Source organism: Heptranchias perlo, chromosome 30 (assembly GCF_035084215.1).
Source record: "Heptranchias perlo isolate sHepPer1 chromosome 30, sHepPer1.hap1, whole genome shotgun sequence".
Classification (NCBI taxonomy): Eukaryota; Metazoa; Chordata; class Chondrichthyes; order Hexanchiformes; family Hexanchidae; genus Heptranchias; species Heptranchias perlo.
In genome coordinates this window covers 36,974,635-36,985,538 of record NC_090354.1, presented here as the reverse complement: position 1 = coordinate 36,985,538, position 10,904 = coordinate 36,974,635, and positions in this window count along the sequence as shown.

Below are 10,904 nucleotides of genomic sequence, written 5' to 3'. Positions count from 1 at the left end.
TCTCCTGCTCCTTCTCCACCTCCTGCTCCATGTCTCCCTCCTGCTCCTTCTCCACCGACTGCTTCTTTTCCATCTCCTGTTCCTTCTCTTCCTCCTGCTCCTTCTCCACCTCCTGCTACTTCTCCTCCTCCTGCTCCTTCTCCTCCTCCTGCTTCTTCTCCTCCTCCTGCTTCTTCTCCACCTCCTGTTCCTTCTCCTCCTCCTGATCCTTCTCCACGTCCTTCTCCTCCTCCATCTCCTTCTCCTCCTCCTGCTCCTTGTCCACCTCCTGCTCCTTATCTACCTCCTGCTCCTTGTCCACCTCCGGCTCCATGTCCACCTCCTGCTCATTGTACACCTCCTGCTCCTTCTCCACCTAGTGCTCCATCTCGCCCTCCTGCTCCATCTCGTCCTCCAGCTCCTTCTCGCCCTCCTGCTCCTTCTCGCCCTCCTGCTCCTTCTCGCCCTCCTGCTCCTTCTCGGCCTCCTGCTCGTTTTCCACCTCCTGCTCCTTCTGCATCTCCTGCTCATTCTCCACCTCCTGCTCCTTCTTCACCTCCTGCTTCTGCTCCTCCTCCTGCTTCTTCTCCAACTCCTTCTCCTACTCGCCGTCCTGGTCCTTTTCAGCCACCTGCTCGTTCTCCACCTGTTGCTTCTTTTCCTCCTGTTCCTTGTCCACCTCCTGCTCCTTGTCCACCTCCTGCTCCTTGTCCACCTCCTGCTCCTTGTCCACCTCCTGCGCCTTGTCCGCCTCCTGCTCCTTGTCCACCTCATGATCCTTGTCCACCTCCTGATCCTTCTCGCCCTCCTGCTACTTCCTGCCCTCCTGCTCCTTCTCCACCTCCTGCTCCTTCACCACCTCCTGCTCCTTCTTCTCCTCCTTCTCCTCTTCCTGCTCCTTCTCCACCTCCTGCTGTTTGACTCCATCCTGCTCCTTTTCTCCCTTCTGCTCCTTCTCCACCTCCTGCTCCTTCTCCACTTCCTGCTCCATCTCCACCTCCTGCCCCTTCTCCTTCTCCTGCTCCTTCCCCACCTCCTTCTCATTGTCCACCTCCTGCTCTGTGTCCATCTCCTGATCCTTGTCCACCTCCTGCTCCTTGTGCACCTCCTGCTCCTTGTCCACCTAGTGCTCCTTCTCGCCTTCCTGCTCCTTCTCGTCCTCCAGCTCCTTCACGCCCCCCTGCTCCTTCCTGACCTCCTGCTCCTTGTCCACCTCCTGCTCCTTCTCCATTTCTGCTCATTCACCACCTCCTGCTCCTTCTTCTCCTCCTTCTCCTCCTCCTGCTCCTTCTCCACCTCCAGCTTCTTGTCTTCCTCCTGCTCCTTTTCTCCCTCCTGCTCCTTCTCCACCTCCTGCTCCTTCTCGACCTCCTACTCCTTCTCCACCTCCTGCTCCATCTCCTCATCTTGCGCCATCTCCACCTCCTGCTCCTTCTCCTCCTTCTGCTCCTTCTCCTCCTCCTACTCCTTCTCCAATTCCTGCTCCTTCTGCTCCTCCTCCTCCTCATCCTTGTCCTCCAGCTTCTTCTCCAACTCCTTCTCCTACTCCCCCTGCTGGTTCTTCTCCGCCTCGTGCTTCTTCTCCACCTATTGCTTCTTTTCCACCTCCTGTTCCTTCTCTTCCTCCTGCTCCTTCTCCACTTCGTCCTCCTCCTCCACCTCCTTCTCCACCTCCTGCTACTTCTTCTTCTCCTGCTCCTTCTCCTCCACCTGCTCCATCTCCTCCTCCTGCTTCTTCTCCACCTCCTGTTCCTTCTCCTCCTCCTGATCCTTCTCCACGTCCTTCTCCTCCTCCATCTCCTTCTCCTCCTCCTGCTCCTTGTCCACCTCCGGCTCCATGTCGACCTCCTGCTCATTGTCCACCTCCTGCTCCGTGTCCACCTCCATCTCCTTCTCCACCTCCTGCTCCTTGTCCACCTCCTGCTCATTGTACACCTCCTGCTCCTTCTCCACCTAGTGCTCCATCTCGCCCTCCTGCTCCATCTCGTCCTCCAGCTCCTTCTCGCCCTCCTGCTCCTTCTCGCCCTCCTGCTCCTTCTCGCCCTCCTGCTCCTTCTCGCCCTCCTGCTCGTTTTCCACCTCCTGCTCCTTCTGCATCTCCTGCTCATTCTCCACCTCCTGCTCCTTCTTCACCTCCTGCTTCTGCTCCTCCTCCTGCTTCTTCTCCAACTCCTTCTCCTACTCGCCGTCCTGGTCCTTTTCAGCCACCTGCTCGTTCTCCACCTGTTGCTTCTTTTCCTCCTGTTCCTTGTCCACCTCCTGCTCCTTGTCCACCTCCTGCTCCTTGTCCACCTCCTGCTCCTTGTCCACCTCCTGCGCCTTGTCCGCCTCCTGCTCCTTGTCCACCTCATGATCCTTGTCCACCTCCTGATCCTTCTCGCCCTCCTGCTACTTCCTGCCCTCCTGCTCCTTCTCCACCTCCTGCTCCTTCACCACCTCCTGCTCCTTCTTCTCCTCCTTCTCCTCTTCCTGCTCCTTCTCCACCTCCTGCTCTTTGACTCCATCCTGCTCCTTTTCTCCCTTCTGCTCCTTCTCCACCTCCTGCTCCTTCTCCACCTCCTGCTCCATCTCCACCTCCTGCTCCTTCTCCTTCTCCTGCTCCTTCCCCACCTCCTTCTCATTGTCCACCTCCTGCTCTGTGTCCATCTCCTGATCCTTGTCCACCTCCTGCTCCTTGTGCACCTCCTGCTCCTTGTCCACCTAGTGCTCCTTCTCGCCTTCCTGCTCCTTCTCGTCCTCCAGCTCCTTCACGCCCCCCTGCTCCTTCCTGACCTCCTGCTCCTTGTCCACCTCCTGCTCCTTCTCCATTTCTGCTCATTCACCACCTCCTGCTCCTTCTTCTCCTCCTTCTCCTCCTCCTGCTCCTTCTCCACCTCCAGCTTCTTGTCTTCCTCCTGCTCCTTTTCTCCCTCCTGCTCCTTCTCCACCTCCTGCTCCTTCTCGACCTCCTACTCCTTCTCCACCTCCTGCTCCATCTCCTCATCTTGCGCCATCTCCACCTCCTGCTCCTTCTCCTCCTTCTGCTCCTTCTCCTCCTCCTACTCCTTCTCCAATTCCTGCTCCTTCTGCTCCTCCTCCTCCTCATCCTTGTCCTCCAGCTTCTTCTCCAACTCCTTCTCCTACTCCCCCTGCTGGTTCTTCTCCGCCTCGTGCTTCTTCTCCACCTATTGCTTCTTTTCCACCTCCTGTTCCTTCTCTTCCTCCTGCTCCTTCTCCACTTCCTCCTCCTCCTCCACCTCCTTCTCCACCTCCTGCTACTTCTTCTTCTCCTGCTCCTTCTCCTCCACCTGCTCCATCTCCTCCTCCTGCTTCTTCTCCACCTCCTGTTCCTTCTCCTCCTCCTGATCCTTCTCCACGTCCTTCTCCTCCTCCATCTCCTTCTCCTCCTCCTGCTCCTTGTCCACCTCCGGCTCCATGTCGACCTCCTGCTCATTGTCCACCTCCTGCTCATTGTACACCTCCTGCTCCTTGTCCACCTAGTGCTCCTTCTCGCCCTCCTGCTCCATCTCGTCCTCCAGCTCCTTCTCGCCCTCCTGCTCCTTCTTGCCCTCCTGCTCCTACTCACCCTCCTGGTCCTTTTCCGCCTCCTGCTCGTTCTCCACCTGTTGCTTCTTCTCCACCTCCTGTTCCTTCTCCTCCTCCTGCTCCTTCTCCACCTCCTTCTCCTCCTCCACCTCCTTCTCCTCCTCCTGTTCCTTGTCGACCTCCTGCTCCATGTCCACCTCCTGCTCCTTGTCCAACTCCTGCTCCTTGACCAACTCCTGCTCCTTGTCCACCTCCTGCTCCTTCTCGACTCCTGCTCATTCACCACCTCCTGCTCCTTCTTCTCCTCCTTCTCCTCCTCCATCTCCTTCTCCTCCTCCTGCTCCTTGTCCACCTCCGGCTCCATGTCGACCTCCTGCTCATTGTCCACCTCCTGCTCCTTGTCCACCTCCTGCTCATTGTACACCTCATGCTCCTTGTCCACCTAGTGCTCCTTCTCGCCCTCCTGCTCCTTCGCGCCCTCCTGCTCCATCTCGCCCTCCTGCTCCTTCTTGCCCTCCTGCTCCTACTCACCCTCCTGGTCCTTTTCCGCCTCCTGCTCGTTCTCCACCTGTTGCTTCTTCTCCACCTCCTCTTCCTTCTCCTCCTCCACCTCCTTCTCCGCCTCCTGTTCCTTGTCCACCTCCTGCTCCTTGTCCACCTGCTGCTCCTTGTCCAACTCCTGCTCCTTGTCCACCTCCTGCTCCTTCTCGACTCCTGCTCATTCACCACCTCCTTCTCCTTCTTCTCCTACTTCTCCTCCTCCAGCTCCTTCTCCACCTCCTCTTCATTCTAAAACTCGTGCTCCTTCTCCACTTTTGCTCAACCTCCTCCTCCTGCTCCTTCTCCACTACATGCTCCTTCTCCCGCTCCTGCTCCTACTCCCGCTTCTGCTCCTTCTCCCGCTCCTGCTCCGTCTCCTCTTGCTGCTACTTCTCCTCCTGCTGCTTCTTCTGCTCCTGCTGTTACTTCTTCACCTCTTTCTCCTGCTCCTTCTCCGCCTCCTGCTCCATGTCTCCCTCCTGCTCCTTGTCCAGCTACTGCTCCTTTTCCACCTCCTGCACCTTCTCCGCCTCCTGCTCCTTCTCCACATATTGCTTCTTTTCCACCTCCTGTTCCTTCTCTTCCTCCTGCTCCTTCTCCACTTCCTTCTCCTCCTCCACCTCCTTCTCCTCCTCCTGCTACTTCTTCTTCTCCTACTCCTTCTCCTCCTCCTGCTCCTTCTCCTCCTCCTGCTCCTTCTCCTCCTCCTGCTTCTTCTCCACCTCCTGTTCCTTCTCCACCTCCTGATCCTTCTCCACGTCCTTCTCCTCCTCCATCTCCTTCTCCTCCTCCTGCTCCTAGTCCACCCCCTTCTCCATTTCTACCTCCTGCTCCTTGTCCACCTCAGGCTCCATGTCCACCTCCTGCTCATTGTCCACCTCCTGCTCCGTGTCCACCTCCTGATCCTTGTCCACCTCCTGCTCATTGTACACCTCCTGCTCCTTGTCCACCCAGTGCTCCATCTCGCCCTCCTGCTCCATCTCGTCCTCCAGCTCCTTCTCGTCCTCCTGCTCCTTCTCGCCCTCCTGCTCCTTCTCGCCCTCCTGCTCCTTCTCGCCCTCCTGCTCCTTCTCGCCCTCCTGCTCCTTCTCCACCTCCTGCTCCTTCTCCACCTCCTGCTCCTTCTCCACCTCCTCCTCCTTCTTCTCCTCCTGCTCCTGCTCCTCCTCCTGCATCTTCTCTAAATCCTTCTCATACTCGCCCTCCTGGTCCTTTTCCGCCACCTGCTCGTTCTCCACCTGTTACTTCTTCTCCTCCTCCTGTTCCTTGTCCACCTCCTGCTGCTTCTCCTCCTCCTGCTCCTTCTCCACCTCCTGTTCCTTCTCCTCCTCCTGATCTTTCTCCACCTCCTTCTCCTCCTCCACCTCCTTCTCCTCCTCCTTCTCCACTCCGGCTCCATCTCCACCTCCTGCTCCTTCTTCTCCTCCAGCTCCTTCTCCTCCTCCTGCTCCTTCTCCACCTCCTCTTCATTCTCCAACTCGTGCTCCTTCTCCACTTTTGCTCAACCTCCTCCTCCTGCTCCTTCTCCACTTCATGCTCCTTCTCCCGCTCCTGCTCCTACTCCCGCTTCTGCTCCTTCTCCCGCTCCTGCTCCGTCTCCTCTTGCTGCTACTTCTCCTCCTGCTGCTTCTTCTGCTCCTGCTGCTACTTCTTCACCTCTTTCTCCTGCTCCTTCTCCACCTCCTGCTCCATGTCTCCCTCCTGCTCCTTCTCCACCGACTGCTTCTTTTCCATCTCCTGTTCCTTCTCTTCCTCCTGCTCCTTCTCCACCTCCTTCTCCACCTCCATCTCCTTCTCCTCCTCCTGCTCCTAGTCCACCTCCTTCTCCATTTCTACCTCCTGCTCCTTGTCCACCTCAGGCTCCATGTCCACCTCCTGCTCATTGTCCACCTCCTGCTCCGTGTCCACCTCCTGATCCTTGTCCACCTCCTGCTCATTGTACACCTCCTGCTCCTTGTCCACCCAGTGCTCCATCTCGCCCTCCTGCTCCATCTCGTCCTCCAGCTCCTTCTCGTCCTCCTGCTCCTTCTCGCCCTCCTGCTCCTTCTCGCCCTCCTGCTCCTTCTCGCCCTCCTGCTCCTTCTCGCCCTCCTGCTCCTTCTCGCCCTCCTGCTCCTTCTCCACCTCCTGCTCCTTCTCCACCTCCTGCTCCTTCTCCACCTCCTGCTCCTTCTTCTCCTCCTGCTCCTGCTCCTCCTCCTGCATCTTCTCTAAATCCTTCTCATACTCGCCCTCCTGGTCCTTTTCCGCCACCTGCTCGTTCTCCACCTGTTACTTCTTCTCCTCCTCCTGTACCTTGTCCACCTCCTGCTCCTTCTCCTCCTCCTGCTCCTTCTCCACCTCCTGTTCCTTCTCCTCCTCCTGATCTTTCTCCACCTCCTTCTCCTCCTCCACCTCCTTCTCCTCCTCCTTCTCCACTCCGGCTCCATCTCCACCTCCTGCTCCTTCTTCTCCTCCAGCTCCTTCTCCTCCTCCTGCTCCTTCTCCACCTCCTCTTCATTCTCCAACTCGTGCTCCTTCTCCACTTTTGCTCAACCTCCTCCTCCTGCTCCTTCTCCACGTCATGCTCCTTCTCCCGCTCCTGCTCCTACTCCCGCTTCTGCTCCTTCTCCCGCTCCTGCTCCGTCTCCTCTTGCTGCTACTTCTCCTCCTGCTGCTTCTTCTGCTCCTGCTGCTACTTCTTCACCTCTTTCTCCTGCTCCTTCTCCACCTCCTGCTCCATGTCTCCCTCCTGCTCCTTCTCCACCGACTGCTTCTTTTCCATCTCCTGTTCCTTCTCTTCCTCCTGCTCCTTCTCCACCTCCTTCTCCTCCTCCACCTCCTTCTCCTCCTCCTGCTACTTCTCCTCCTCCTGCTCCTTCTCCTCCTCCTGCGTCTTCTCCTCCTCCTGCTTCTTCTCCACCTCCTGTTCCTTCTCCTCCTCCTGATCCTTCTCCACGTCCTTCTCCTCCTCCATCTCCTTCTCCTCCTCCTGCTCCTTGTCCACCTCCTGCTCCTTATCTACCTCCTGCTCCTTGTCCACCTCCGGCTCCATGTCCACCTCCTGCTCATTGTACACCTCCTGCTCCTTCTCCACCTAGTGCTCCATCTCGCCCTCCTGCTCCATCTCGTCCTCCAGCTCCTTCTCGCCCTCCTGCTCCTTCTCGCCCTCCTGCTCCTTCTCGCCCTCCTGGTCCTTTTCCACCTCCTGCTCCTTCTGCACCTCCTTCTCATTCTCCACCTCCTGCTCCTTCTTCACCTCCTGCTTCTGCTCCTCCTCCTGCTTCTTCTCCAACTCCTTCTCCTACTCGCCGTCCTGGTCCTTTTCAGCCACCTGCTCGTTCTCCACCTGTTGCTTCTTTTCCTCCTGTTCCTTGTCCACCTCCTGCTCCTTGTCCACCTCCTGCTCGTTGTCCACCTCCTGCTCCTTGTCCACCTCCTGCGCCTTGTCCGCCTCCTGCTCCTTGTCCACCTCATGATCCTTGTCCACCTCCTGATCCTTCTCGCCCTCCTGCTACTTCCTGCCCTCCTGCTCCTTCTCCACCTCCTGCTCCTTCACCACCTCCTGCTCCTTCTTCTCCTCCTTCTCCTCTTCCTGCTCCTTCTCCACCTCCTGCTCTTTGACTCCATCCTGCTCCTTTTCTCCCTTCTGCTCCTTCTCCACCTCCTGCTCCTTCTCCACCTCCTGCTCCATCTCCACCTCCTGCCCCTTCTCCTTCTCCTGCTCCTTCCCCACCTCCTTCTCATTGTCCACCTCCTGCTCTGTGTCCATCTCCTGATCCTTGTCCACCTCCTGCTCCTTGTGCACCTCCTGCTCCTTGTCCACCTAGTGCTCCTTCTCGCCTTCCTGCTCCTTCTCGTCCTCCAGCTCCTTCACGCCCCCCTGCTCCTTCCTGACCTCCTGCTCCTTGTCCACCTCCTGCTCCTTCTCCATTTCTGCTCATTCACCACCTCCTGCTCCTTCTTCTCCTCCTTCTCCTCCTCCTGCTCCTTCTCCACCTCCAGCTTCTTGTCTTCCTCCTGCTCCTTTTCTCCCTCCTGCTCCTTCTCCACCTCCTGCTCCTTCTCGACCTCCTACTCCTTCTCCACCTCCTGCTCCATCTCCTCATCTTGCGCCATCTCCACCTCCTGCTCCTTCTCCTCCTTCTGCTCCTTCTCCTCCTCCTACTCCTTCTCCAATTCCTGCTCCTTCTGCTCCTCCTCCTCCTCATCCTTGTCCTCCAGCTTCTTCTCCAACTCCTTCTCCTACTCCCCCTGCTGGTTCTTCTCCGCCTCGTGCTTCTTCTCCACCTATTGCTTCTTTTCCACCTCCTGTTCCTTCTCTTCCTCCTGCTCCTTCTCCACTTCCTCCTCCTCCTCCACCTCCTTCTCCACCTCCTGCTACTTCTTCTTCTCCTGCTCCTTCTCCTCCACCTGCTCCATCTCCTCCTCCTGCTTCTTCTCCACCTCCTGTTCCTTCTCCTCCTCCTGATCCTTCTCCACGTCCTTCTCCTCCTCCATCTCCTGCTCCTCCTCCTGCTCCTTGTCCACCTCCGGCTCCATGTCGACCTCCTGCTCATTGTCCACCTCCTGCTCCGTGTCCACCTCCATCTCCTTCTCCACCTCCTGCTCCTTGTCCACCTCCTGCTCATTGTACACCTCCTGCTCCTTGTCCACCTAGTGCTCCTTCTCGCCCTCCTGCTCCATCTCGTCCTCCAGCTCCTTCTCGTCCTCCTGCTCCTTCTTGCCCTCCTGCTCCTACTCACCCTCCTGGTCCTTTTCCGCCTCCTGCTCGTTCTCCACCTGTTGCTTCTTCTCCACCTCCTGTTCCTTCTCCTCCTCCTGCTCCTTCTCCACCTCCTTCTCCTCCTCCACCTCCTTCTCCTCCTCCTGTTCCTTGTCGACCTCCTGCTCCATGTCGACCTCCTGCTCCTTGTCCAACTCCTGCTCCTTGACCAACTCCTGCTCCTTGTCCACCTCCTGCTCCTTCTCGACTCCTGCTCATTCACCACCTCCTGCTCCTTCTTCTCCTCCTTCTCCTCCTCCTGCTCCTTCTCCACCTCCTGCTCTTTGACTCCCTCCTGCTCCTTTTCTCCCTTCTGCTCCTTCTCGCCCTCCTGCTCCTTCTCGGCCTCCTGCTCCTTCTCGGCCTCCTGCTCCTTCTCGCCCTCCTGCTCCTTTTCCACCTCCTGCTCCTTCTGCACCTCCTGCTCATTCTCCACCTCCTGCTCCTTCTTCTCCTCCTGCTCCTGCTCCTCCTCCTGCTTCTTCTCCAACTCCTTCTCCTACTCGTGCTCCTGGTCCTTTTCAGCCACCTGCTCGTTCTCCACCTGTTGCTTCTTCTCCTCCTCCTGTTCCTTGTCCACCTCCTGCTCCGTGTCCACCTCCTGCTCCTTGTCCCCCTCCTGCTCCTTGTCCACCTCCTGCTCCTTGTCCACCTCCTGCTCCTTGTCCACCTCCTGCTCCTTCTCGCCCTCCTGCTACTTCCTGCCCTCCTGCTCCTTCTTCACATCCTGCTCATTCACCACCTCCTGCTCCTTCTTTTCCTCCTTCTCCTTCTCCTCCTCCTGCTCCTTCTCCACCTCCGGCTCTTTGACTCCCTCCTGCTCCTTTTCTCCCTACTGCTCCTTCTCCACCTCCTGCTCCTTCTCCACCTCCTGCTATATCTCCACCTCCTGATCCTTCTCCTTCCCCTGCTCCTTCCCCACCTCCTGCTCCTTCCCCACCTCCTTCTCCTTCTCCTCTTCTTGCGCCTTCTCCACCTCCTGCTCTTTCTTCATCTCCTGCTCCTTCTGCACTCCTGCTCCTTCTCCTCCTCCTGCTCCTTCTCCTCCTCCTGCTCCTTCTTCACCTCCTGCTCCTTCTCCACCTCCTGCTCCTTCTTCCCCTACTGCTCATGCTCCTCCTCCTGCTTCTTCTCCAACGCCTTCACCTACTCCCCCTTCTGGTCCTTCTCCTCCACCTGCTCCTTCTCCTCCTCCTGCTCCTTCTCCACCTCCTTCTCCTTCTCCACCTCATGCTCCTTCTTCTCCTCCTGCTCATGCTCCTCTTCCTGCTTCTTCTCCAACTCCTTCACCTGATCCTCCTCCTGCTTCTTCTCCAACTCCTTCACCTACTCCCCCTTCTGGTCCTTCCCCACCTCCTGCTCCTTCTCCACCTCCTGCTCCTTCTCCACCTCCTTCTCCTTCTCCACCTCCTGTTCCTTCTCCTCCTCCTGCTCCGTCTCCACCTCCTTCTCCTCCTCCACCTCCTTCTCCTCCTCCTGCTCCTTGTCCACCTCCTGCTCCTTCTCCACCTCCTGCTCATTCTCCACCTCCTGCCCCTTCTCCTCATTTTCCGCCTTCTCCATCTCCTGCTCCTTCTCCTCCTCCTGCTCATACTCCTCCTCGCGCTGCTTCTACTTCTCCTGCTCCTCCTCCTTTTCTGCTCCTTCTCCACCTCCTGCTCCTTCTCCTCATCTTGCGCCTTCTCCACCTTCTGCTCCTTCTCCTCCTTCTGCTGGGAGTCCTCCTCCTGCTCCTTCTTCTTCTCCTGCTCCTTCTCCACTCCGGCTTCATCTCCACCTCCTGCTCCTTCTCCTTCTCCTGCTCCATCTCCACCTCCTGCTCCTCCTCCTCCTCTTCCTCCTGCTCCTTCTCCACCTCCTGCTCATTCTCCACCTCCTGCTCCTTGTCTCCCTCCTGCTCCTTCTCCACCTCCTGCTTCTTCTCCTCCTCCTGCTTCTACTACTCCTCCTGCTCCTTTTTCTTCTCCTGCTCCTTCTCCAATCCGGCTCTACCTTCACCTCCGGCTTCTTCTTCTCCTCCTGTTCCTTCTCCACCTCCTTCTTCTTCTCCTCTTCTTGCGCCTTCTCCACCCCCTGCTCCTTCTCCATTTCTGCTCATTCACCACTCCTGCTCCTT